Source organism: Eublepharis macularius, chromosome 2 (assembly GCF_028583425.1).
Source record: "Eublepharis macularius isolate TG4126 chromosome 2, MPM_Emac_v1.0, whole genome shotgun sequence".
In the NCBI taxonomy this organism is placed as follows: Eukaryota; Metazoa; Chordata; class Lepidosauria; order Squamata; family Eublepharidae; genus Eublepharis; species Eublepharis macularius.
The window spans coordinates 30,060,737-30,084,710 of NC_072791.1; positions in this window are offsets into that span (position 1 = coordinate 30,060,737).

The window sequence follows — 23,974 nt, forward strand, 5'->3', positions numbered from 1 at the left end:
GTCTCCCTTCTCATCTGGTGGGACAAGGATACTTGGCCTTTTTAGTAGTTCTACCTATCACATTTTAATCTTACTATTCCTCCTAGGAGCTCAATACATGTTTTGTCCCCATTTCCATGTTATCCTCATAACAATTCCATGAGATAGATTAGGTTGACAGAGAGTGACTGACCCAAGGCATCCAATAATGCTTCATGGCTTAATGGGAATTAGAATCCAGGTCTCCACGGTGGAAGCTCTATATCACACTCGTTGCCCTTTTCCTACAGAATTCTGTCTTCTGTGACATTCACAGATGCCTAATTATTGTGTTTTAGAAAAATGCATCTGATAAGGTGAGTGCTGACTCACAAAACCTTATATTAGAATCAACTTTTCGTGCCAAGGAAATATAGATTTTGGAAGTGATGTGGAAAAACTTCCTTTTTAGGTAAACTTCTAACATGTGGTTTATTAGTGAATTAAGTTTAAAAGTTTTAGATGATATTTGTAACTTTTTAGGTCATGGTGGAATTCAGGCATTTTAGTATTGGAAGGAGCATTAAAGAGGGAGAAGTAAAAGGTTTAAAATAAACCAACAGGAAGTGAGAAAAAGATACAACTTTGTTTTCTTGAATTTTAACCTTCTGTCAAACACTATTTTTTAAGAAGAACAATTTCATCAAGTAAGGGCAGTTTTGAGTCAAAGAAAAGCATTTTTAAATCTACTATTTGTTTGTTTATGTTAGTTATGGTCTGCCTTTCTCACTGAGACTCAAGGCAGATTACACAGTGTAAGTCAATACGATCAATGGCTGAGGAATTCAATAAACAACACAATAGGGTGCATGTAGATTGCAGAAATCTGAAAACAAGCATAAATCTGAACACAGCTGAAACAAAACTTAAACGATCTGGCATGACATATGAAACGATGTGGAAACTATCCAGTAGGAGCATACTTACAGCAACAGGCAGTACCCAGTAGTATAATCTCCAGTCCCTATCACTTTACCAAAGCATTTCTCTGATACTTTTCATAGTTTTCACTAGGAGAGTGATGCTCAGCTTATATTTATCTTTTCCATGGAAATCCACGAGCCTTGAGGAGAGAAGGAAGCAGGAGAAAGGGAGCAGCTCTGAGGGCTTTCAGGTAAAGGAAAGAGGAAACAGTGGGAGAGGGGGAAATGAGATGCCACCCGTAAGTCATTGCAGGTCCCCCATTTGTTTCCATATATTTTTAATATGTGAGGTACATAAAAAAATGTACTTAGCCTATATTTATCTAATTAATATGTGTCTTAAGACTCCTAGTAGTTTGATAGGGAACATTCTCCCACTTTTTTGTGCATCGTACCTAATTCACATAGGAACCATGGCTTGAGATAAAATTGGAAGAGCATCTGTTTGAATGCAAAAGGCCTCAGGTTCAGTCCCCACCATCTGCAGTTAAAAGGATCAGGTGGTAGGGGATGGGAGACACTGCCAGTCAGAGAGCTGCCGCCGGTCAGAATAGTCCACAGTGACCACAACGAGACACCAATGGTCTAAACTTAGAAGAAGGTAGTTTTGTACATTGGAGGAAAACGCTCTAGAACCTACTGGCTCCTTAATTCTGTGTAGGGCTGTGGTAGAATACTACCGCATTTCCCTTCAGTCATTAGTCTAGTTCTCATTGAGATGATAAATCTGTTTTGGGGCTGTACCATTTTAGATTGCAAGTGGGAGTTCATGTGACTGAATGCATAGCCTTAAAAAATACCCCTTCACATAGAAAATATTTATTTATTTATAGTTTGCTTTTGTCGCTGAGACTCAAAATGGATTACAGGATGTAAAATAAGCATTGCATTCAGTCATGTGAACTTCTACTGGGAGTCTAAAGAGGTATAGCCTAGGGAGAGATGTTATACCTGAGAGAGGCCCTCATCAAAGGCATAACAGAACGCTGCTACTGCTTGGCAACTTTCAGTTGTCCTGAAGGTTCTGGAAGGAAATTAGAATGAATTAATTCAGTTCCTCCAGATCTGGCCTTTAGGTTTGCAACTTTATCTTCTATTTGTAACTGTTGATTGCACAAACTCTTTCAAAGGGTTTAGGAACTGGCACCCATTAGCTTATTTTCTATTACTCATGATGTGTGAATGACCGCCCAAATGAAAAGGGATTATTTGGGTTCCCTGAATAGGAAGTTCTTTACATAGACAAATGCTGACGCCTGAATCTGACACCTTCCCTGTGTTGCATTATTAGTCTCCCACTTAAGAAGGCTGCGACTTGGAGTCTGCTTGCAGATAGCCAAGCATGAGAAGGCAACTGGCGAGCAAAAAAGCCCTTGCAGTCCCTTTATTGTCGCAAAGATCTACCCAACTTTCATAAGAGACAGTTTTAAAAAATCCCAGGGGTTGCATACAGACTGATAGCAAATAGAAAGTCTTCACCTTGGTTGCCAATGTTTGCGGTTGGTGGTAAAGCAAAAGGAGAAGTGATCAGACACATTCACACATTCAGAACTTTTTTATTTATTGAAGTGATTTATGAGCTGCTTCCTTGCATATAACATTCTAAGCGGCTTACAAAAGAAATCAACAAAATAATAAAACTAGAGCCAAATCTCAGTCATTGAAAACAGTAAAACTCACATTGTCACAAAGAATCCTAGCCCTCTCTGGAGTAATCCAATGAGGTAGCTAAGAGCCAAACTACAAGTGACGCCTTACACAGGTTGGACACTTGTCAGCTTCCCTCAAGTTTTGATGGGAAATGTAGGCGCCCTGGTTTTACAGCTTGGCTCTCCATTACGGCTGCAAGACCAGGATGCCTACATTTCCCATCAAAACTTGAGGAAAGCCGACTAGTGTCCAACCTGTGTAAGACGTCACTTGTAGTTTGGCTCTAAGGTTGACAGCTTCCGGGCAGAGCCTGGAGATCTCTTGGAATTGCAAGTAATCTCCAGGTGAGGGAGATTAGTTCCCTTGGAGAAAATGGCTGTTTTGGAGGGTGAATTCTATGGCATTATATGCTTATGAGGACCCTCCCCTCCCCAAACCCCACCTTCCCCAGGCTCCACCCCCCAAATCTCCAAGAATGTCTCAGCCTGCAGTTGGCAACACTAGTTATGTAACTCTATTTCAGCAAAACTAAACAGGAGTCCAGTGGCACATTAAAGACAAACTTCTTTCTTCTATTGTATCTGAAGAAATGAGCTCGGTCTCCTCAAAGCGTAGATTGCTAGTCTTTAAGGTGCCACTGGACTTCTGAAGATGGGCATCGACTCACTCGTTGCCTCCTTCTGCTCCACTGCCAACCAGCAGCAGGACACTAGGAAGCAGCGGGTGAGCTGACATCAGTCATTGTTTGTTGCTGTGAGCCAAGGGACTTCTGCAGCTCCACCAGAGCTGGGTAAGATCGTCAACTCTTGAGTTGGGAAATTCCTAATGATTTGGAAGTGGATCCTGGAAAGGGTGGGGTTTGGGGAGAGGAGGGACCTCAGTGGGGTATAATGCCATAGAGTTAACCCTCAAAAGCTGCCATTTTCTCCAGGGAAACAGATCTCTGTAATCTGGAGATCAGTTGCAATTCCAGGAGCTCTCCAAGCCCCATCTGGAGGATAGCAGACTTACTGTTGGGCCTTTCCTTGTGTTTGTGCCTATCAGTGGCCCACAAGGAACTTTCCCAGTAAGCCAAATGGCCAGTCTGTCCCTGTCTTCACATGCCTGTCTATACAGTCTGGCACAGACATCCTCAATAGGCTCTGTATATACTGAATGAGAAAACAAGAGAATGCTATTTTAAAATAAAAAAGCAGGATGATTGTGGAGGAAGGAATTAAGGAGTAAGTGTCTAAAATGTTATGACTGGTGCAGAGTTGGTGTAACTTTCTTCAGAAAGGGCTATTGGCAACGAGCTATCCCTGCCCAAGTGATCTGGTCTCTTCCCTTTGGAATCTGCAACCTCTGTACATTCTCTGCTATTCATGTAATTGTGATGAGAGGTGACTGCATAATACAGGCCAATAATAGCGTCCCTGTTTATTCTCCTAGAATTGGACAGTGCTTCTCCTCCTAGTAAGGTTTCAATAAGAAGCTAAGCGTGCTCTTTCAAGACTTTTGGGGGACATCTTTCTCTCACTCTCGCAGCACTGGTCCATGCCTGATCTCTTAGACCCGTTCCTGTGTGCCATTTATCATTGTTCATAAAGGGCCTAAATTTTCTAATAAAAAACAGCCTTTCTCCTTCAGGATAAAGATTCCCAAAGGACAGGCTAAGGCATACAGGTTTTCTGTGAGAAGGGCTTGAAAAAACAGTAAGCCACCATGTTGGTTAGATCCAGCACTCTATGGCCGTTTTCACACTTTTTACCAGACGCGCAAAATCGTGCAAAACTCCCAGAACGACGGTGTCTTCCTGGCACGATTTCCCATCATGACTACAGTTTGTGGTGATTTGCGCCACAAACTGGAGTCATGATGGGAAATTGTGCCAGGAAGACGCCATTGTTCCGGGAGTTTTGCACGATTTTGCACGGCTGGTAAAAAGTGTGAAAACGGCCTATGCTAGCCAGAGCAGGGAGTCCTCATGCAGCACTGATTTTTTTCTCTCTGGCCAGTGATGCCATCTAGCAGGAAGGTGAAAAAAGATATCAAGGTTTCTTGATTCAGACCACAGCAGCTGAAAGATGTAGAGGAGCCTGAGAAACATTTCCCAGAAATCACACCTCATTGTTCTACTGTGCCTCTTCCATCAATTGAGCTGTGCTTAGAGAAGAGGCAGTAGGTGACAATTTTGCCCCCTGCCTTCTTCCTAATGTAGTCTCCTGTCACCATGGCTATTGCTCCATGTGGGTCATGCAATATATTTTCCTGGGGTCCAAATGACTGCCAGGGATGAGAGGAGCTGGGAAGTCCAGTGGCCTTCAGCACTTTCAGCTGACAATTGCAGGGTCGAAATCCAAAAGATTTACTATTTACTATTAACGTGCTGGGAACATCCACCACCATCTTACCTGTCTTGACCTTGTGGGGGACTAGGCAAAAAGGAAGGGTGGGATGCTGGAGAGGGGGCGGGAACAAAATGGACTGGACTTTCCCACAGTGGCAAGGAAAGAGCCAGCCCACTGTGTGGAGAGCTGACTGAGAAACCACACGCATATGACTTTTCAGGGAACTGAATAAAATGGGTCCAGTTATAATCCAGAAAAGAGTCCCTATGCCCCAGGCATCAAAAATGTGGAAAACATTGTTTTAGAAAAAATCCTGCATTAATTTTTCTTTTATTTTTTTTGGCTTATGCACATTTGGAAGCCAACAGGCTCACCTTCATGAAAATTATTTACTATCTCTCATAGTAGTCTGCAGCCAGCTGTTTGGAATGCACCTTGCTTCTATTTAGTGTCTTGGCAGAGAGATTGGAGAAATCCATCTGTTCCAAAGATGTATTAGATTCTGACCAAGAATACAATACCCCAGAAAAGACTGACTGCAGTTATTAACAAGCCGGCAGACTGCTGAAATCCACTTACCCTGGCTTACTAGACTGAAAGTTGTTGTGGTGGGGAGGAGGGCGAGGAGGAGGACTATTACAATGTATTGGAGATGAGAAGAACAAGCTGATGTGTCTTCTAGCATATAGCCAGGAGTCTTGATGGTCACAGTTGGTGGTCTGGAAACAGGAGGCAGGACGAGAGATTTGGGCAACCTTTACTGATGCTAAGTTCTCTTTGAATGCTATTGAAATATACAGCTGGAGTTAGAGGGACAGGATTTGGTCTCATGCAGAGAATGGTAGTATGTAAAACTAATTATCCTCCTATTGAGATGATGGCCGCCTTGACCAGTTTTCCCTCCCTGCCCCTCCATACCCCCCCATCAGAGTCTTTTTCATTAAAGTAATTAATTGCTTCATTCCTAGTAACATATAGATCGGGGCTTTGGGATTAAGATAGGTGATTGAGTAGTTAATGCCAAGTGTAAACACCTCGGGTGTTCCTGTTAAGCGTGGCTTTTCTTACTTGTTGAAGTTAAATAATGGCCCCGCTAAGCAGGGTTTAAATACTTTGTGTGTTTGTGTGTATGTTTTTCTGGGGAGGGGGGCTGTAGTAGATTTCAATCTCTTGTGACTTTGCTGTGACATGCCTCAGAACATTCATTTATACATAGTTTGATTTCTTTACACGACTGTCAATTTAAGTTACTTCTTTTTTTTTTTTTAAAAAGAGGAATTGTTTGAAGGGGGTGCGAAGAAAACGAGAGAGAGAGAGAGAGAGAGAGAGAGAGAGAGAACACAATATGTTCGAAACATGAGTAGGTGCCCCGGCTTGTCCATCAGACTTGGCATCATTTTATTTATACATTTTCTAAAGGATTAGGCATAATCAGTTCCAGAGGATGTACTCAGGAGCACAGGCTACGTCTACTTTCTTGGCAAGCGTTGTGAATATGTTATACCATCTCACATAGCCGAGCTTTGTGCTGTGTAATAGAAAGCCTGGAGGAGGCAGCATTAATGTTTTAAATTCAGTGGCAGCATTTGGTTAATCTCTTCTTAAACTCTAGCAAGACCAGGATTTTGTCTGAGGCAGGGCTTGCTGGAGGAGAGGAAGAGGTTCATCCCATTATTCTGAGGCCTGATCCTGAGACGTGTGAAGTGCACAGAGCACATGTAGAGGGATTTCTCTTTTCCATCATAGCTTTATTCCACTCTGAGGAACTCAAGGTGGTATATGTGGAGCTCCCTTTCCCCATTTCAATAACTATTTCTCACTTTATTTGTGCCAGGGCTCAAGTGATGATGACTTGTCTTGAAGCAAAAGAGTAGATAAATTGGTTCAGACTATGCTACTGTAGCATAGCGGTTAAGTGGTTGGTTTGTGAATCAACACTCTCTTGGTTCGAATCCCACTACTGCCATGAGCTCACTTACGCTGCTTCCACACATGTTGGATAATGCACTTTCAATGCTCTTTAGTAATCATTTGGAACTGGGTTTTCATATGTGAAACAAAAAATCCATTTCCAAAGGATTGCTAAAGTGCACTGAAAGTGCATTATCCAATGTGTGTGGAAACGGCCCAGGTGGCCTTGTTCAGCCCCAGCTCCCCAGCTGTATTGTGTGGATAATAATAATATTGACTTTGTTCACTGCTGTGAGTGGGACACTAATCTGCCTAGAAGAGTGGTTAATAAGCACAGTTGCTACGGTTGTTATTATTATTAGTTTGTTATGGCAAGAGCAGAACACAGTCTAAGGCACTGCTGTTCTTAACCAGGAACTACTTACTTTCAAAAAGTAGCTGAAAGATTTAGTGTAGACTGATTTAGACTGATAAACTCAATAAACTGAACTCAGTTAAATAAAATTATTTCAGCTTGTTTTGGGGCCAAATTCAGTCCTTGAGAAGCAAACAACAACTGGCTGCTGTCTGGAAAAACCATGAATACTGTCAAATCCGTGCTACTAAACTGCTGCAATGCTGCCCAAAATCCACAGTCTGGGCCAAAAGATTCACAGATGAAAAATAAGACACAATGCAGCATACAGAGGGAGCTCTCACTCATCATGGATTTCAGGAAAGGGTTTCTAGAGTTGAAGGTGCTGTTTCCAGGTGGAACTGTTGGAGCTTGCAGATTAGAAGACAAGGCAATCTGGCTGGCTTGTACCCAGCCAGACAAGTCATTTTAAGAAATTGACTTCTAAGTTAGCCTTCCATTTACCCAGCTTCAGTTACCCACCCCGAGGAATTGAGGTGTGGAAGGAAAAATGGCCTTGCTATATGATGCTCTAGGAATTTCACCAAGTCTCTATGGTAATGACCATAGAAACTAGGGGAGCCACCTGGAAGGGACATCATATAAGAATATAAAAAACCATGCTGGATCAGACCAAAGGCTAGACATGGGCACGAATCGAAATACGAATCAAATTTCGTGATGAATCAGGACAATTCGTGTTTCATGAAACACATTTCGTGGGGCTGCAGTTTTCACAAAACTCATGACTTTTGGGGCCGATTTGTTCAATTCATGAATGATTTGTGATGCCAGACAGGCTTGTGCCGATCCATTGATTCCATACGCAACATAGGCCTGGAATGTCTGCAGACCTTTTGTTGCCATTGGAAACCCCAAATCTTAGCCCACATAAGCTTGATAGGCAGCTCTCCCTGCCAACTGGAGAGCTTTCATTCTAGCCTATACAGCAAGGAGCAGGGGGGTTTATCTCCTAGGCAACTGAGGAGATGGGCCTTCTGTAGCCATGGGAACACCAATCTCATCCCTCCAAACCCTGTTAGGCAGGTCTATCTGCCAACCAGAGATCTCCTGTTCTGCTCTATGTGAGCATTTCTTTTATAAGGCACAGCTCTCTGTCTCATGCTTTTCAGTTCCAGTAGACAGAGGGAGAGAGAGGACCTGTTCCTGGGATTTGGAGTGAGACAGTGGAATTGGGAGCTTTGGGCTGGATTTGCTGCTGCTTTAAAAGAGACTGAAAAGCCCCTTTCTTATTTTCAGCTCTTGACCTTGCTGGGAAGGTCGTTAGGAGAGGGTGCCTTCTTTCCTCCACCCCACCCAACCCCAGTCTCAGGTCATTGCTTGGCCTACCTTTTTTCTTCTTTAATTTTCTTTGCTTATATTCTTATTTAGAGCATTTGTTCTTGCTGGCTTGTTAGGTGAGGGTGGGTAGAGGAGAGCCTGCTGAAGTCTCCCTGCGAGTTTGGCATCTCTGGGTATGAAGGGGGCCATTGAAGTGCCCTGGGTTCTGACGAATCACAAAACTAATGAATCATTTCACGAAACAGGACAATTTTGTGAAAGTTCATGATTCGTGATTCATGGAATGTGACGAAACATGAAACACTCATTTCGTTTTTCCCATTTCATGCCTATTTCTACCAAAGGCCCATCCAGTCCACTGTTCTATTCACACAATGGCCAATCAACTGCCTCTAGGAAGCTCAGAAGCAGAATTACTGCAATAGCATTCTCCTGTCTGCACTCCCCAGCGACTGATATTTATTTATTTCTAGTTATTTACCTTTCTCACTGAGACCCAAGGTGGATTCCACAGTACAAGTCCATGCACTCAATAGCTGGGACATCCATTAAACAATACAATAGAAATTTGAAAAGAAATATACGATTCAAATACAGGAATACAGGGACGAAACATTGCTGAAACAAAACATAAAGCAATTTGACACAATCTATTAAACAATGTGGAAACTATACAGTACGATCATTTCTACACCCACAAACAGTACCCTGTAGTATAGGCTACAGTTCCTGCCCCTTACCAAGCATCTCTTTGAACTATTTCTTTAGAGCATAGCCCTGTTCTCTGAGTCAAAGTGCTCTCCTGAATAATTCAGTTTTGTATAGTTTGTGGAAAGTCAGAAGAGTAGGAGCTTTCCTGACCTCTTCAGGTAGGCCATTCCTTAAATTGGAGGCCTCCACAGAGAAAGTATGTATATGGGCAGCTGCTGATTTTTCCCATGTCTGTGGTGGCACCTGCAGAAGGCCCTGTTCAGATGAGCAGTCCCATAAATATAAGGGATCAAGGTCATGAAGGGTTTTGTATGTGATAGTCAAAACTTTCAATTGAGCCTGGTAACTGATGGAAAGCCAATGGAGTGACTGCAGAATACAAGTAATATACATTATGAGTTCTTGCTAATAACTGACATGCAGTGTTTTGCACCAGCTGGAATCTCCAAGTTGACTTTGTAATGCAGAGAACATTACAATAGTCTAGTCTTGATGTTACCATGGCATAAATCCAGGTGGCCAGATCAGCCATGTCACATACTGTCTCTAGTACTGGAGGACATAGATATCCATTATGACTAGTAGCCATCATAAATAATAGCCATTAATAGCAGCCTTCCATGAATTTGTCTGCTCCCCTTGTAAAGCTTTTAAGCTCATCCTATGACAGCGAGTTCCACAATTTAACTATTGGCTGTGAATTACTTCCTTTTGTCTCTCCTGAATCTCCCACCCCTCAGTTTCAGTGGATGACCCTGGATTCTAGTATTATAAGAGAGGGAGAAAAACTTCTCCCTGTCCACTCTCTCTGTGCTATGCATAATTTTATAGACTTCAGTCATATCTCCCCTCACTCACCTTTTTTCTAAGCTAACCACTCCTAAGTGTCCTAAGCGTGCTAACTGACCCTCATAGGGCAGTTGCTCTAGCACCTTCCCCCAATCATTTTTGTTGCTCTTTTCTGCACTTTTTAAAGCTCTACAATATTCTTTTTCTGGCACATTGACCAGAATTGTACACAATATTCCAAGTGCAGTCTCACCATAGATAGTGAAGGTTTTATTTTCTGTTCCTTTTCTAATTATGGCCACATGGAATTTGCCTTTTTCACAGCAGCCACACACTGTGTCTGCATTTTCATCAAGCTATCCACTACCACCTCAAGATCCTTTTCTTGGTCTGTTACTGCCAATTCTGATCCTATCAGCGTATATGTGAAGTTGGGATTTTTTGCCACAATATACATCACTTTACAGTTGCTCATACTTAATCTCATTTGCCATTTAATGCACATTTCCCCAGTTTGGAGAGATCCTTTTGGAGCACTTTGTAATCCATTTTTTTTTGTTTTAACCACCCTAAATAATTTGGTGTCATCTGCAGACTTGGCCACCTCACCACTCAATCCTAACTTTATGTCATTTATAAACAAGTTGAAAAGTACCAGTTCTGATATGAATCCCTGAGGGGACTCACTTCTCATATCCCTCTGTTGCAAGAATTTTTTTCCTATTCTCTGCTTCCTGTTCTTTTTAGCCAGATCCAATACCTAAGAGGACTTGTTCTCTTATTCCTTGATTGTGAAATTTGCTTAGGAATCTTTGGTCAGTAAACAAAGTTTACTGGTTCATTTCTGTTCACATGTTTATTGACACTTTCAAAGAACTCTAAAAGGTTAGTGAGAGAGATTTACCTTTCATAAGCCATGTTGATTTTTATTCAGCAGAGCTTTCCCTTCTATTTGTTTGACAGTTTTATCTTTAACAATGCTTTCCATCAATTTACCAGAACAAGGCCTGTAATTTCCGAGATCTCCTGTGGATCCCTTTTTAAAAACGGTCATTACATTGGCCACTCTCCAGTCTTCCGGTACAGAAGCTGATCTTAGAGACTTGTTTCATATCTTAATTAGATATGCTTTAGGCAGACTCTCTCTGTCCTATTTAAGACTTCCCTCAGGTACCTTGATCAAACATATATTCAGTGTTTATTTTTTTTTAAATAATTTGTTTAGATTTTTTTAAAAAAGTGGTCTGAGAGAGTGGTGGGGATTTAGTTTATGATTACCAGAAGTTATGGAATGGCCATCAACACAGCAACTTCTTAGGGAACAAAGCTATGATCTAGATTCTGTGAGAAATGGAGAGTTGTTACTTTGGCTGGGATTAAACATTCACACAATTCCAGGACAGGCGGAACTGTGTGAGGTAACTCAGGGCAGGAATAATGAATGAAAGGAAGTCCCAGTAAGTATAGAACCTGAGGGATAAATTAGACATGATGGCATCCTTCAGTCCACCATGGGGATGCCACAGCCAGTTTAAAGCCTAAAATGGGTGATTTAAACGTGTTGGAGGGGCCCACAGCATGGTGGGATGAGGCCACCCCTGTGCCTTTTCAAGTGCTTCCATCCCCCCATGCCTGTTCAAGTGCCAAAACAGCGGGGGGGGGGGGGCAGGCAAGAGTGCTTTGTCTTGCCACATTGCTTGCAGCATTTTTAAAATTGCCCATTTTAAAATAGTGGTGGTGGCCCTGTGGCAGACATGAGGGCACAGTCACCTCTAACTTGGCCCTAAGAACTAGAGATTTCAGAATAGTAAAGAGTCCAGTAGCACCTTTAAGACTAACCAATTTTACTGTAGTATAAGCTTTCGAGAACCACAGTTCTCTTTGTCAGATGCATGGAGGGTACGAAGATTTCAGAGGCAGGGTGGCTAAATGAAAGAGGACCACTAAGCAATGGAATGTTATATGTGAACCTGAGGGAAAGGCAGAAGGAAGAGGCCCAAGGAGAATGGTTTGGAGACTGTTGACTAGGAAGCCCAGGGTCATAGAGCTGCCAGCTCTAGACACTGGGAGGACTCCTGCGCCTATAAGAGCTTTAGAGAAGGAAGAATTCTGCTAGAGTAATTGTGACCTGTTTGTGACCTTGCAATCCAGAAGAGGCTGTGAGGGCAAAGAGGCAGCAGAACTGAGTGGACTGCAGAGTTTCACAGACTGATTTAAATTAACACTGTGGCTGTCCGCTTCTAGTTTAGGCTATTGAGGTAGGGACTGGCTGCCTCACAGAACTGACTTTTTAGATTAAAGCAGATATTCTGTATTCCCTATGAAATAAAGATTTTGCACACATCCGTATCAAACGTACAAAAAGTACAAAGTTGGTGAAGGGGAAACACAAGCATAATATTTTTTTTAAAAAAAAGACGAAAGCAAATCCTGTTTTTATTCACAATTGGTTTAATATGAGACGGAGAAGGAGCAAGCCAATTTAGAACATCAGCGTGTGATCTTCCAAAATCGACTGGCAAAATTTATGACCGTTTAATGAAGTAGGTAACATTTTGTGTCTTTCTTCTGAGGACTGATTGGTTTTAAACATGCCATTTGCCTAAAGTAATGTTACTGTTGATTGAAATAATGCAATTTTCATATCTAAAACACTGAGACGGGGAAACCCGTCTGTTACACTCGTGTTTGCTGAAACCCAATCTACAGGAAAAGATTTTATAACAGAATTGGAGCTTAAATTTCATTTGCTGATTTAATAAAAACTAACAGGATGGATTTGGGGATATTTCATTAATCTTTCTTTCCTTTCAGTGCAAAGGAAATTAAGTTCAATCTAGTTCAAACTCTGCTTCACTTTTCTACAATAGTCTGCCAATGTCCATTTTCTCTCTGGCAAGTTGAAACCTAATTAGTCACAGAAAATTCTTCCCTGATCCTGTCACTCCTAGCTAGGCAGAGATTGAACTGCAGACAAAGAATCCCAGTGCACAAATCTCTTGGCTTTGCCTCTTCAACAATGTACATTCCTGCTTATGCCGCATCCAGTGACCCTATCTGGAAGCAATGAATTCACGTGCTACATTATAAGCATACATAAATACACGTCTCTGTACTTTATAATCTGTGTCAATAACGCATGGAAATGACTGTTTATAACACAAGAAAAGGAGGGGAGGGAATGAAAACCTCACAGAAATCTATGCGCCAGTAGATAAATATTGCTGATTTTATTATTTCAGCCTTTTAAAAAACCAACACAGATTCCTCCGGTTATAAGTTTAAACAAGATTATCAACTGGACACAGTTGAGCTGTAGGGGCAGAAAACCATAGTTCCTTGAGCCTGAGGGCTACTTTTAAACCATGCCAGCTGGCTAGTCAGACTCTGGTTCTCTGACAAGCCAATGCACTTAGCCAGACTGGTCTTCTGAGAGTATGGGATGATGGATCTGTGCTGCGCTTGCCCACTAGCAAACTCCCACTGGCAAACCCCATTGTTCACCACTGCTCCAAGTGGCAAAGGGAGAAAAAAAAGTGATATTGCCCACATTGTTACATCATTTCCAGGTGCAACCTTGAAGTGACAAGGGGTAGCTCTAGGAATCCTCAGAAACTCTATGGTTTTACCTAAGAGTTTCTGGTGATTCCAAGAGCTACCCTTTGTCACCTCCAGGTTCTTCCCAGAATTGATGTAGTAATGTTGGCAATGTTGCTGATGTTGCTCTCCTCATGTCCCCACCCCCAGCTGTTACCCAAATAGGAGGGTCTCCTTGCAAGTTGGCGGAATTAACGTGCATAAAGAAGCAGTGAGAGGCGGGTAACTTAGCGAGATCTCCACCTACGTATATGAGGATTGTCCCTTCTAGAGAACTCTTTTAATAATGAAGCAGATATTCAATCAAAAGGGGAGTTTTATCGAAAATAATAAAGATCAATTGTACACAAAACACACAGCACACACAGAGAGCTAACTGGAAAGCAGTGAGGAAAATTGGATAGAGTTTGAGGGATTTGGTGATAGTTACCATCCAGAAGAGGGTGTCCAGGAGACAGAATGTTGAGTGACTAGCACATCAATGCAGGAAGATCTGAGACGGAAGTCAGAGAGTGGATGCTGGATCCGAGGGCATGCGCACATCTGTGGCGGAGGAGCAGTCCAATTATACTGTGAAACATACCCTGGGGCAAGATTATCTCTTCTGACCCCCAAAACAGTAACTTAATGAACTAGAAGGCTGTCTCTGGGGTGAGACAATTAGCTGGAACACTCTCTCCGGGATGAGACAATAAAACTGGGAAGGTTTGATAAAGCCTTCTCGGGCAAAACTAAATTTAGCAACGATGATTGACGACCTGCAATGGATGGGTGGGTGAGGCTATCAGAGCCCTGAATCACTTGAAAATGGAAGAGTAGATAAAGGAAGCGGTAGGGTGTTAAGGTAATTAATTCAGGAACTCCAGGAAGACCCTATTGTCTTAGGATCTTTGCACATCTCCGGGGCATGGGGGCTGAAAGCTGGTATTGCCTAATACTTCACATGCTAGGAAATTTCCATCTCCTGGCTTCCATTTTTCTGCCTGGCTTGGGTAGCATTTCTGTGTTTAAAACAAGTAACAGAGAGGGGCTTATGATATTGCCATATTCATAAGCCTTCTTAATATCATGAGGGCAAGTCTGGTAACCCAAATATGGTGAAACAGTTGTTTCACCCCTGTAAATAGTTGACATTTGATCAGTTATTGGTTGTTATATTTTCAGCTGGATGCTTTCTAATTTGGTTTTTCTTCCCAGCATGCCATGGGAAGAACCTGATATCATCTAGTCACACCCTGCGCTCATTGAAGCCACAAGATGTAGATAATGATGCCTTTAACACACAGACTGAAAGATGTGTTCCACCCCTCATTTTTTTTTAACATCCAGCCTGAATAACAGTTTTGAAGAAACCAAAAACTTATACTGCATGTTGTATTATTTTGAATGGTGTTAATAAAAGGTGTTATGTGGATTATGTTTTTGGATGTAAGCAGCTGGTGACATGACTCAACTTCCATGTCAATGTAAAACTACAGAGTAGAACTGAATTCTGAAGCTCCAGCTATACATAAATATATCTTATATCCACTTTCCTCGAAGGAGCTCAGGATAGAATGTGTGGCTCTTGCCTCTCCCATTTTATTCCTACAACAACCCTGTGAAGTAGGTCAGGTCAAGAGTGACTGGCCTAAAGTCACTTAAAAATAGACTTGCCAGGTTCCTCCTTATCAGCAAAGAATGGCGGGATGCCCCGCTCGGGATGGAAATAAATAATCGTGCAGCAGATAGTCACACCGGTAGAGTTCACAAAGGTTGGTTGTTGTGGGTTTTCCGGGCTGTATTGCCGTGGTCTTGGCATTGTAGTTCCTGATGTTTCGCCGTGAAAGCCTTCGACAATACATAGAGTTCACAAAATTTAAAGTCGTACATAAGCCTAAATTAATACAACAACAGTATCATAACCACTTATTAAGGCAGTGTACAACTTAACACAATAATAATCTTAGAAAGACTATTGCAAACAGTGAATTCCAAACAGTGAATCACAAAACATGAGTCCCACACAGGGGACCCCAGGAGTGTACAGGTAAAGAGCAGCAATTACAATCACTAAGGTAAGTATGTGCTCATGTTTTTCTTTTCATAAATCTTTATCTGAAAAAGTTGAAATCCAAAGGGATGCCCAGAATTGGGGCCGGCAGATTTTCGCTCAGCTTTTCGTCATTGAAGACTTCATCAGGGGCATTCAACCTATATTTCTAATAAATACAAAATATACACCAAATGGACTGGTTGTCATCATTTATACATACAGTTTCATAATGTTTACTGACCAAAATAAGGCTTACCCATGGCTGTTCTCTCTGATAAAAGATAAAGATTTATGAAAAGAAAAACATGAGCACATACTTACCTTAGTGACTGTAATTGCTGCTCTTTACCTGTACACTCCTGGGGTCCCCTGTGTGGGGGACAGTCTTCACAAAACTCATGTTTTGTGATTCACTGTTTGGAATTCACTGTTTGCAATAGTCTTTATAAGATTATTATTGTGTTAAGTTGTACACTGCCTTAATAAGTGGTTATGATACTGTTGTTGTATTAATTTAGGCTTATGTACGACTTTAAATTTTGTGAACTCTACCGGTGTGACTATCTGCTGCACTTTTATTTATTTCCATCCCGAGCGGGGCATCCTGCCATTCTTTGCTGATTAATTCGGGAGGAGCCATCCTTTTTCGTAGGTTCCTCCTTATGGCAGGCAATCTCCCACCAATCACCTCCGATGCCCAGTGATGCCTCAGGCATCGGAAGGAGAAATTGGGGATGGAGAAAAGGTAGGAAAAGTCCTGGTGTGCTGAATGTGAGCCAGCATACGGGTGCCACTTCTGGGAAGTGGAAAGAGATGCTCTACATTTCCCCAAAAACACTATGGTAAAACCATAGAGTTTTTGCAAAAAAATTGGCTTGATGTCAGTGATGTGCTGAAAAAACGTCTGGGTACACAGGACTGATGTCAGTGTGTTGATTGCAATGTGAATATGTCTCCAGCAACATCATGACATCAATGATGAGGCTCCCAACAGCAAGTCAGTGTCCAGTTGGTTGCAATGGGGGACCTGGCAACCCTACCTAGAAAGTTTCAAGAATCAGAAGGGATTTGAACTCAACTATTCAAGAGTCTAATCCATTACACTAGACTTTTGTCCAGTACACTAATCATTACATCAGTGGCTTTCTGTGCAATTATCTTGTGTCTTGCATTTAACTCACTCTGTTAGGCCTGTAAAAAAGTAAACAACGTTTGTTAAATATTATTGTGTTTGAAAGAATGATTCAAATATCTTGTTTGTTTGTGTAATTGGACTGTTTGTGTAACTGGACATTCCACACAGGCATGAGTCATCTTCAAGTGCTGAATTTGAACTCACTCTCATTTTCTTCAGCTTTCCTTATTTAATTTAAAACAATTATATGCTGCCTTTCTACCCAGATAGGGTCCCCAAGGTTTAAATTAAAACATTTAAAAAGTTAAAAACATTTTAAAAAGGATAAAAACAATTCATTAAAATGCACAGGGAACAGGGCCAATAAGAGTTATTGGGGGTATACCAAACAAAATAAAAATGTTTTCACCCACTGGTAGAAGACAACAATAGAAGGAGACTGAGGAATCCCCACAGAGAGGGAATTCCAAAGCTTTGTGCCATGACTGAGAAGTCCCTTTCTCTGGTTGGCACCTGTCTAGCCTCAGATAATGGGAAACCTGAAACAGAACCTCTGAAGATGACCAGAGTGAACGGGTAGGATCATATGTGAGAAGACGGTCCTTAAGGTATGCTGGCTTCAGGCTATATAGGGCTTTAAAGGTTAATACCAGCACATTAAATTGGGCCTGGAAGCAAATTGGGAGCCAGTGCAGATGAAACAAGACTGGAGTGATGTGGTCCATGCAATCCACTCCACTCAGCATTCCGGCTGCAGCTTTCTATACCATCTGTAGCTTCTGGACAGTCTTCAAGGTCAGCCCCACATACAGTACACTGCAGTAATTTAATCTAGATTTTACTTGGACATGTACTAACAGTGACAAGATCTTCCCTGCCCAGGAAGGACCACAGTTTGCTCATCAGCTGAAGCTGGTAAAGGGCACCCCTGGCAATAGCTGCTACCTGCTACCTGTAACAAGAAGACCCCAATCTATGAACCTGCTCCTTTAGGGGGAGTACAACTCCATCTAGAACAGGAGATGGCCGATTTCCTGAGTCAGGTCTCCTCCCGCCCAAAACCAGCAGCACCTCCATCTTGTCTGGATTAAGATTCTTGGTCTCGTGTTCTCCCTTCTCGCCTTTCCTTTTGTTTTTATTGTGTGTGTGTATGTGCACTGTGCTGAGATTGAAGACCTTATTGTTTAGAAAGTCTGTAATCTAACCGAGATTTTTTACACAATCTGAATGAGGGTATTTTATCAACTTTGTGTTTGCTTCTTTTCCACCAATAGGGTTGCCGACCTCCGTGTGGGGCCCAGAATTACAACTGATCTCCGGACAACAGACTTCAACTCCTCTGAAGGAAATGGCAAGTTTGGAGGTAGTCTCTGTGGCATTATAGCCCACTAACTTCCCTCCCTTCCTCAAACCCCGCCCTCCCCAGGTTCCACCTCCAAATCTCTAGGAATTCCCCAACCTGGATTAGAATCCCCTGGGTGGGGGTGGGGGAAGTGTTAACCCCCTTTCTTCCCCTCAGCCCCTTATCTGAATTGGGTCTCTCTGGAGCTGTTTTTAGCCACTTTAAAATTATTGGTGATTCTAATCATGGATCTCCCGGGTCATGTAGTTTGGCCCTTACACAGATAAAGCCATGACTGTATGCGTGGTTCAAGAAATGAAATAATCATCCACTTGGTTAGAGAAGCATTTTCCAGAGGCAACACATCACCATTCATCAACTGTATTGCACAGAGGTTAAGTTACCATATTCCTTTAGAAAAAGAATTTACATGTCTAGTAAAGGGTAACAGGCAGAACCAGGCCAACAAATTAGACAGAGCAGTGACCTTGTGGATTTGTCATTTTCCATTTGTTTCATACGCAGTGTAGGCATTTTGGAGATTTCTGCTCCTTTGGAAATCCTAGACGTTCGCTGTAAACATCTTTCAGATGAGAGGGTTCTGCTCTATTTAGGCAGAAAGTCCCTTGCCCGTGATGTGACCCCCTGGGGCAAAGAGTTACACAGTAATTCTAGTCCATTCTGGAGTTCAGCTACTAAATATAACTCCTGAGAAAACAAGAATCGAGATTATTTCAGTATTCTAGGGACAGCCCTAACATTTGAAGAAAGAAATGTCAGCAAGAATCCAGATTCCTTTTGTATTCTAGGGACCGCTGTGGAGTTTAAACAAAAATATTTTTGAAAGCTTCTTTGGAAAAGAAAAACTACAATACGGGAAATGTCTTCTTCATGTTCTCCATCCATTTTCATGTCATACAACTGAAGGCTAGTTCGCACATGCATGCTTAAATTAATTTCTTCATAAGATCAAGTAACCTCAGAAGCTTCTACGTGATCTTGTGGAGACGCATTAAGCTGTGTACAAATGTACTGTTGTGAAAGTGATGGGGCATTTCTTTCCCCTTGTTTTGTGAAAAAATCCACTCCTGCTGCAAGAACTTTTTACAAAACTAGTTGTGTGGCTTTTCCAACATGGTGAAATATGGAAGAGCCGACTGTGGAAAGTTAAAGGCATTAAAGAAGTAAAGAAATTGAATAGCCCAACTGAAACACAAAGCGAAGGGTAAGACTAATGACTAAAGCAACCTTTGATTCACTCATGTACATCTATCACACCACCTACAAAGCCAGAAGAAAGGCAGACTCACCCTGCACAGGTGAAGAATTCATGATGGCTGTTCTTTTTATATGACGCCTTTCTTCACCCTTGGTGCGAATCAGAAGACTGAAACCTCCAGCAGCCCTTTCTGCGATCATGTCTGCCATCAGTGTGCCCAAGCAGTCCACACTCATATTTTTCCAGATGCTCACATCCACAACTGCATGGAGAAAATATGTCACAGCACTGAAGGCTACCTGTATGAGAAAGTTACGCTACTGATGAAATGAAATCTTGCCCTCAAGTCATAGTTGACATGGTGACCCCTGGTGGGGTTTTCATGGCAAGAGACGAACAGAGGTGGTTTGCCATTGCCTGTCTGTGCAACCCAGGTCTTTGTTGGAGGTCTCCCATCCAATTACTAACTAAGGTCGACCCTGCTAAGTTGAGATCTGACGAGATCAAGCTTTCCTGGGCTATCCAGGTTGGGGGACATTATTAATAGCTTGGGATTAATAGTACACTGCTAAACATGTTGCTCCTCGGTAATAATAATAACAATAACATTAAATTTATATACAGCCCTTCAGAACAACTTAACACCCACTCAGAGCAGTTTGCCAAGTATGTTACTATTATCCTCACGACAATCACCGTGTGAGGTGGGTGGGGCTGAGAGAGCTCCCAGAAGCTGTGACTGAACCAAAGTCTCCCAGCTGGCTTCAAGTGGAGGAGTGAGGAATCAAACCTGGTCCTCCAGATTAGAGTCCTGCCGCTCTCAACCACTACACAAAACTGGTAGGCATGGCTGACTTACCCACCAGTTCAGCTCACATCCTGCTTGCTAGTTGCAAGCCCCCTCCCCTTCCCCACTTATGGGCTACATCTTTGGAACACGGAATTCATGCAGAATTCATCCTGCTGGCATATGTTCAGAATTTATTGGATTGAACTACAATTGCCCACTGACTGTGAAGGAATGCACAAAAGGTATGTGCAATCTACTTTTGAACACCTAGTTAATCTGAATATGCATAAATTGGAGTCAGGCAGGCAATATGAACAAGACTGAATGCTAGAGAAATGAGCCCTGAAGTTCCCCCATTCCTATCCCAGCAGGCTCAAGACAACTGAAAAAAGGACCTTACCTTTTGCGATTTAACATATTTTTCCGTCACATGGTTTAGGTGTTTGATAGAGAGGGACGAGGGAAAGCAACGTGTGAAAAGGCACCTGAGCGAAAACACTTGTGATCATCTTGAAAAAAATTGAACAATAAAAAGTGAACTTTGGTTTTCAAGTGTTCAAGGGCACTGCAATCAGATTACAATTTAAACAGAGGAGTCTTCACCCATCACTGCCATTCACACATTCATCGGATTAAGGAATGCCAGATGTACAACATAACGTCAGATCTGGCCCCAAGCAATTTGCTTTGATACAAACATTTCCATATGCTCAACCGGCTTCTTTATAGTGCTAAACTGTTGACATGTTTTAAAAAATGTAAATATGTCACATATACTATGTGCATCGAAACAAACGGAACATTCATTATGTTGTTCATCAGTTCTGCAAAATAACATTTTGTACTGTGTGTCATGTCACAATTTCGCCCTGCCTGACTGTTAACAGGCATTTTTATCGTGAAAGGAATTAGCATGCCAGCTTTCTCCTACATTTGATTATAGCTGATAGCAATCAAGGTAATTTTACTGCCAATAACAATGATGCCAGAAATAACATAACTTAATAGCATGTGGTTTAGGTCTTGTTTATAACTTTCCCCTATACCGTGTGTCTGTAATGATCAAACAAATATCTAATATTCTAATGCCTTGGCCTAATGTTTAAAAAATGTTGACATTACCAGAAGGCAATTTGATGGAACCTTTTCTTGCTTTCAGTTTTGTCACAAAACAAATGGTTTCATTTCTCTCAATGTTAGTAAACACTCATTTTTTTAAAAAAAATATGTGAAGTGACTCATTAGCACTTTCCTGTATATGAAAAAAAAAACCTGAATGTACTTTTTAAATGATAATCATGGTGGGAAAATATCAAATATCAAATTAAAGGCAAAACAAAACCAGACTAAAATATTTCTAAAAAAGACTACCATTAGCATGTTTTACTGACATGAGATGACTAATCTAATGAGTTGTCCTAATTGTTATTTACTTATTTAGAAAATTTACAAGTGTGCAAGGACTGCAAGGACTTGTGGGAAGGGTATCTCATTTCCCTCTTTATTGCAATCCTATTTCCTATTTCCTTTCCCCAGAAGCCCCCGTAACCATTCCCCTTATCCTTAGGGTTCCCAAGCATGTGCTGGCAACCAATGGGAGACTTGGGGGGGAGTGGAGACATGGAAGGGCACCATTCTCAATGGCATGATGTCACTTCTGCAGTTTCCCTGGAAGTGATGTCTCACCTCTCTAGGAATCACTGGAGAATCTATGGCAACCATAGAGTTTCTGGTGATTCCTAAAGAGGACTGATGTCACATCTGGGTTTCCCCTCCAAATGACATCACATTGTCACTGATGGCAATTTTAATTTTTTTTATTTCCTCCTGCCAGCTGCAGCAATGGTAAGCTGGCAATTTGAGCTGGGGGGGATTCCTCCTCCCTGGCAAGGGGCTGGAAAGCCTACTCATCCTGCTTCTTTCTCTCCTTCCCATCCACCTGCCAAACTACTGTTTATCCCCCCTCCCCTCCCCAGGCAGTCTTTTCCAGGGCAAAGTCTGCACCAGTTGTGTGGTGGTGGCCACTGCCAGGCCAGGCCCACTTGCATGATGATGGAGTAGAGTCCCGGCAACTGGCAGGAGGGGGTACGGTACATATTGGGCTCTAATCTTGCAAGTGTATGCTCCCACTGGTGCACATCATTGTGTTTGCTGTGGGAATGCGGCTACATTTTCTGTTTGGAGCCTAAATTGGTCCTGCACGAAGCACAGGAGCACCCCCGTGGGCAGCACAATGATGTCACTTCTGGAAGTGATGTCATCATGCACCAGCGGAAGCATGCGTGCCACCTGTTTGCCTGGGTTGCCTGCCGATGGCAAGCAATCACCAGGCAGCTTTCCACCTCCCGCAGATCATCAGTGATTGGGGGAAGAGAGGCAAAACTCTGGGAGTTTGCCTGCCAATGGCAGGCACCTAGCAAGCCTATGATGGAGGGAGCTGGACTGGACCAGTTGTGTGGTGGCTGCTGCCACCAGGCTGGACCCAGTTGTGTGGGCAGTGTGTTTCCACATGTTGCTGTTGCTGCCATGTCTATCTCCAACAAGTCCTCCACTATCAATAGACACGATAGTGGAATAGATTGGGACCTTTTCCAGAGTTGTTTTACAGTAAGCAAGTCTTGGAAGGTTCAGTAATACTTCTGTGGAGTATTACTGCCTAGGAACCTTCAAATTGGCAATTGACAACTGATTGGGCATATTTATTCTTAAAGCTACAGGTGTTGTTTCTATTACTTGGTGAAATCTCTTGCTGTATTTTTTTTAAGATTTCAGATTTTTCTACAAATCTTGGATTTCCTTCAGATTTGTAGAGCCTGATTTGGAACTAGATATGTGATATGATACCTCCCTGGAGACTTACTTGAGGTGGCTGGCAAAGTAGAACATATTAAAGTAAAGAAAAGGCACAACAATAATTAAAGGTAAGAAACTGTTAAAAACATTGATACTCAGAATTTAAAAACCCAGCCAGGGCATGATATGAGTATTGTTCATCGACGGTCTTCCTGTGCAGTCCCACATGGGACTGCGCATGTGCAGGCCTGCCGATTTCGGAGATTTTTATAGCTCAATACCACTAGAGGGCGCCCCTGCCTCTTTGCGCACATGCATGGCCATTCTTCCTGCCAAAAACGGTGTCTAAGAGGCGGGGTGCCCCTGACATACCCTCAGTTCCTCTTTTGCCTCCGATGAAAGAGGTTCATAGCTCTTCTGCTTGTTCGAAGTTGTCAATGATGTTGGAGACAGCTCTGTTCAAACGCTATGTGTCTTGCGTCAGGAAGATGAACAGATCAGATGGCCATTTGAACTGCCTTTACTGTCTGGATGAGACCCACAATACACAGGTATGTAAGCATTGCAAAGTCTTCACTTCGAAGGCCAGAGCAGAGCAGAGCAGAGAAGATTACAAGCTTCCCTTTGGAAACATGCTATGGAGGCTACAGATCCACTGACTAAGGCACCACCTTCTGCCTCGCTCGGTTCCACTACCCAACCTGGTCCTGCTTCAACAGGCTCGAAGATGCTGCGCTCCTGGTTGTCTCCAACACATTCGGAGCCTAGACCACCACCGGACTTGACCCCAACTTCGGTCCAAAGTGCCTCGGAGCCGAATCCTACCATGTTGGGTGCAACACCATCGGGCTCGAAGACTCCTTGGATTTGAACGCCCTCGACATCGATGGCAGTTGTCACATCTCCTCGGGTCTGTCGAGATGATGCTCCTACAAAGGTGTCCAGATTGAAGACTCCCTGGAGTGGAACGCCTTTGGCGCCAATTAATGTTTCGGACCAACTCTCAACGCGTCAGCATTTGGACACTGCTTCGGC